Here is a 6,000-nt window from a genome sequence, read left to right as displayed (position 1 = left end):
TAGAAAGGGACTCTTCGGTCTGCGAACGCAGCAAATATACCTCAGAGTCTCTACAAGCGCCTCGCCTCAAGCATGATAAGTCTGAGTGGAAGTACCTGGATCTGCACATGAAAAACATGTGAAGAAAGGGCATGAGTACACTATAGCGGTACTCAATAAGTGCCAAGCCTAACCTCAATCGGGTAGTGACGAGGAAAGTCAGGGCCCTACTGAGATTAAATGAAATTAAGGTATAACAGTGTAGAATAAGATAGTATAATTAAGTGCAACAGTAAGAGATAACATAGAATAGAAAGAACAACAACAACTATAACAAAGACAAAATAATCACAGAAAGGAGTATAACTCAACACAGAGATAACAACCGGGGATCTCCCAGGATACCGTCCTGTAGTCCCCAAATATAAATATCCAATGGATCTCCAGAGTGCAGTCCCGTAGTTCAACTCATAATGCGCAGGGATCTACCAAAAATCCAATCCGTAGTCCCAAATGTAAATATCCAGTACAGGGGGAATCTACCAGGTGTAGTCCCGTAGTTCTAAAGTAAATGTGCAGGGGATCTACCAGAATAAAAATCTGTAATCCCAAAGTAAACATGCAGGGGGATCTACCGGGATACCTTCCCGTAGTCCCAAAGTAAACATGCAGGGGGATCTACCAGGATACCGTCCCGTAGTCCCAAAGTAAACACACAACAACAACACGAAGAATACACAATTCAATTCAAATTCCATACTAAGGTAAAACAGGTACTTCTACCTAGCATGTTGCACATAATCCAAATAAGGCAGTTTGATCAAATAAAGCAATTAAGTCAATTAGACATACTTCCCTAAGCTAACAACAAACTTAAATTGCTAGTATAAACAGGAAAAAGAAACACAATTAAAATTTCTTAATGAAAATCGGATTTTCAACAATTAGCACAAGTACGTACATGTCACCTCACGTACAAGGTATTTCAAATATCAACAATACCAAATCCTAAGGGGAGTTTCCTCCACACAAGGTTAGGCAAGCCACTTACCTCGAACCAGCTCAAAATTAACCTGAAACCACGTTCTTGCCACGAGTACTCGACTCCAAATGACTCAAATCTATTTAATTCAATTGCATAATGTAAATAACACTTCAAGTAACTAATTCTACAAAGAAATGCTAAGCTAATACAAGAAATTAGGTAAAATGACCAAAAATGCCCCTCGAGCACACGTCTCGGAATCGGGTAAAACTTATATTTTCAGAATTTACATACTCTCACGAGTCTACACATATCAAGAACATTGAAATCGGAGTTCAATTTACCCCTCAAATATCCATTTTAAAGTTTCTTAATCTCAAGCCCTAATGACCCATTTTACTGATTTTCCCTAATTTTTCATCACTAATTAGACCTTTAATCACATATAAACGAGTTATGAAGTCAAAAATATTACCCCCAAGTGATTCCCCTTTGGTTTCCTCAAAAATCTCCCTCAAAAGCTTCAATCCCGTTCAAAAATGGTGGAAAAATGAAGAAGGGTCGCGGATGGGCTATTTAAATACTGCCTAGATTTAACCCTATGCGATCGGAGAAACACCTATGTGATCGCATAAGGAAATTTTCTCACCACAATGCGACCGCGACCAGCTTTATGCGATCACATAGAGCAATTCCATCACCTCACTGCCACTCCAAGTCCTTCTACGCGATCGCAAAGCTCTCCACGCGAACGCAGTGACCAAGGCTACTCACCCCACGCGATCGCATTCCAACCTTCGCTATCACGATTCACAAAATCCGCCTAGCCTCAACTTACTCTACATGATTGCGGATGAACTCACGCGATCGCAATGAACAAACTACTGCTACTAAAACGCCAGAAAACCAGCAAACTCCCAAAGACCAAAAGTGCCCGTTTGAGCATCCGAAATACACTTGATGCCCTCGGGACCTCAACCAAACCTACCAACATACACCATAACATCATTCTAACTTATTCCAACCTTCGGAAGGCTCAAAACAACATTAAAATACCAATTTAGCATCGGATTCAAGCTTATGAACTTCAAATACTCTCAAAATACGCTTTCGATCAAAAAGTCTATCAAACCTCGTCCGAATGACCTAAAATTTTGCACACACGTAACATTCAACACTACAGAGCTACTCCAACTTCCATAATTCCATTCCAATCCTCGGATCAAAATCTCATTATCGAACCGGAAACTTCAAAAATTCAACTTTCGGCATTTCAAGCCTAAATTAGCTACGGATCTCCAAAACACAATCCGAACACGCTCCTAAACCCGAAATCACCCAACGGAGCTAACAGAGCCATCGGAATTCCATTCCAAGGCCGTCTTCACACTGTTCCGACTACGGTCAAATTTTCAAAACTTAAGCTCTCATTTAGGGACTAAGTGTCCCAAAACTCTCCGAAACTCAAAGCCAAGCATCCCGACAAATCAAATTAGCAGAAACAAACACGGGGAAAGCAGTTAATAAGGGATCAGGGCGTTAATTCTTAAAACGACCGGCCGGGTCGTTACAAGTCTAGCGGTAGAATAGTATCCTGCCATAGTACATACCCCGGTTCGATTCCCAGATGGTGAATTTTTTGATTACATAACTAAAATACCGACCAACTTTGGTCGGGGTGTTTTTTTTTTGAATTTAATTGACCGACCAACGTTGGTCGGTAATTTCCGACCAATTTTGGTCGGTATATTAAAACAATCATCAAAATATCGTCCAAGCGTATTTGATCGCATTTTGATCGGTAATTGGCCATAACGATAACCGACCAAAGTTGATCTGTTTTTTTGATCGATATTTACCGGATTTTTAGTAGTGCCAGTAAATTAAGTTTATGGCACTGGTTTAATCACCAACTGATTGTGTCGTTTGAGAAAAGAGTCACAGTTGCCTTCGCTTTATCATGCCAAGAGTTCATGGCACATGAAATGTCCATCGATGAAGGTCAATATTTATGGCCAATATTTGTTAAGCATTGGCAAAGATGCCATCATGATTAAAGGCACATGATTCAGGCATAAATATTCCTATTATTATTTTGATACACGAATTGCAAGGCAAATGATGAAGGCACCATATTTATATTACATAGCATGGGAGTACATCACTCAATGCAGTGACTAAGAGCGGCTGTCTTTGAACGAGCCAAGTGACACGACTTTTCGTGCTTGATTAATTTATTTTCTCTGTGAACTTTGTGGTTAATGCCATTACATATAAATTAATATTTGTACTCGCGTGACGTGTGAATATCAAATAATAATTTGAGTTATTTGGATTATATGTGATTTACCTTAAAATTTAAACCCTCCAGATAAAAAATCATATATAATCATTAGATATCAATCAAGAAGCAGGACATGAAACTGTTTCTCATATCTCGTACTGAATAACATATTTCTTTTTTATATCTCTAACAATGTCACGACCCTAAAACTGACCCGGTCGTGATGGCGCCTATCGTGAAACTAGGCCAACCGACACAAACCTAAAACCAACCAGAAAATCATAAGAAGTCATTTTAAGCCATAAATTAACTGAAATCCCATAATATAAGTTTAAATAAGCAGTGCGAAAATATAACACAAGCCCGACATCGGGGTGTCACCAGTCATGAGCAACTACAAACTCGTCTAGGAACTAGAAAGGACAACACAGTCTGAAAATAAAATACTAAGAAAATATGAATAAGACAAGAAGGAGAAGCACAGGGCTGCGAACGTCAAACAACTACCTAGTCAACTCCGGAAACTTGCTGGAAGACTGATCAGCACTCACTATCGTGTCCCGAGACTCCTGGATCTGCACACAAGGTGCAGGGAGTAATGTGAGTACGCCAACTCAGTAAGTAATAAAAGTAAAAGCAGTTGAGCAGTAAAAAAATAGGTAATTCCACGTCATAGCATTACAGTAAAATAATATATGCCCAGAACATTACAATAAATCAATTAACTCGTAAAAACAACTCAGTTCAGTAAAACCTTTTTAAAATATCTTTCAATAGTTTCAAACGAGTGATGAAAACAGTGAATAAAAGGATAGAAATATAAACAGCCCCTCGGGCAAAACATGTACCATAAACCGCCCCTCGGGCAAAATATCAACAGAACCAGCCCCTCGGTCTACCTCACAATCACTTGTAATCAGCCCCTCGAGAAACAACATGAAACAACAACAGCCCCTCAGGCAATATCACATGACTCACACTGGGTACCCGCGCTCACTGGAGGTGTTCAGACTCCGGAGGGGCTCCTACAGCCCAAACGCTATCACAAGCCATCTCGTGGCATAACAAATCAGGCCATTGGCCTCTCATATATCACAAATCAGTACAACATGCTAAGGCGTGCAGCCCGATCCAATAATATCCTCACAACACAGGCCCTCAGCCTCACTCAGTCAGAAACCTCTCAAGTCACTCGGACAATAGTAAAACATGATGCTCAGCCTAAAATATCATTTAAAATATCAAACAGAGTAAATATGGCCGAGTTATAAAAATAGTAGAATACAGCATGACTGAGTACAGATATTAAGTCAAAATAGTAAGGAATAGTAGTAAGAAGCCCCTAAGGGTCCAAAACAGTTGGTACGAGGCCCAAATATGGCATTCAGCCCAAAATGTGGTAATACATTCCAATACACAATGATATCAAATAGTTTTCCAATCAAATACGTGACTTAACAGTCGTACGGGACAGATCAAGTCACAATCCCCAATGGTGCACGGCCTCACGCTCGTCATCTAGCGTGTGCGTCACCTCAAAGTAGCACAACGATATGAAATTCGGGGTTTCATATCCCCATGACAACATTTACAATCATTACTTACCTCAATCCTATCCAAACTCTAGACCGCGATGCCTTTGCCTCTTGACTCGGCCTCTGAATGCTCCAAATCTAACCAAAATCAGTTTCACATCATTAATACACGCTAAAGGAACAAATCCCAAGCGAAAATAATCGAATTAACTCAAAAGTTCCGAAATTGGCCAAACCCGACCCCCGGTCCCACATCTCAAAATCCGATAAAAATCACATCAATAAAATCTTTATCCTCCCACGAGTCCATACATACTAAGAACATCAAAATCGAACCTCAAATCCCCAATTTACACTCTCCAATTTCAAGCCCTAAATCCCCAATTTTAGGCTTTAAATCCCACTAATTTCATGTCTAAATAGTTAGAAATCACCATAGAATCGAGTATTGAGTTCAAAAATCTTACCTCCAAGTGTTTCCCTTCGAATCCCTCTTCAACCCTCTCAAAAAGCTTCAAAACCACTCAGCAATGGAGAGAAATGGGCTAAAATCGCGAAGACCTCTATTTAAACATTCTGCCCAGGGATTATTTTCCTTCTTCGCGAACGCAACCGCCCTCTCGCGTTCGCGTAGACCAAATTATACTGCCTTTCCACTTTACTCTTCGCGAACTCGAACACTGCCATGCGAACCCGATGCTTGGCCAGCCCAGGCTTTCGCGAATGCGACCCTAACCTCGCGAACGCATAGACCAAGGACCTAGGGTCCCCAACGGCCTCACTTCTCTTCACGAACGCGACCACAATCAAACGTCCACGATGCACATGTTGCCTTAACCTTCGTGTTTGTGTCCTCTCCTTTGAGAACGCGTAGAACAAAATCACCACCACAGAAGACACCCTTCGCGAATGCGATACACCATCCGCAAACGCGATGAACAAAAATCTCTGCAACAGAAAACCAGCAAATTCTGCAACTCTCAAAACCAAGAATTTGGTCCGTTAACCACCCGAAACTCACACGAGGCCCTCGGAACCTCAACCAAACATGACAACACATCCCATAACTTCATTCAAACTTAGTCGAACCTTCGATTCACTCAAAACAACACCAAAACACCAAATTAACTTCGGATTCAAGCTTAAGAACATAGAAACTTTCAAATTCCGCAAACGATCAAAAAGTCTATGAAACCTCACCCGAATGACCTGAAATT

Source organism: Nicotiana sylvestris, chromosome 6, assembly GCF_000393655.2.
Source record: "Nicotiana sylvestris chromosome 6, ASM39365v2, whole genome shotgun sequence".
Lineage (NCBI taxonomy): Eukaryota > Viridiplantae > Streptophyta > Magnoliopsida > Solanales > Solanaceae > Nicotiana > Nicotiana sylvestris.
Note: the sequence above shows the minus strand (reverse complement) of the source record.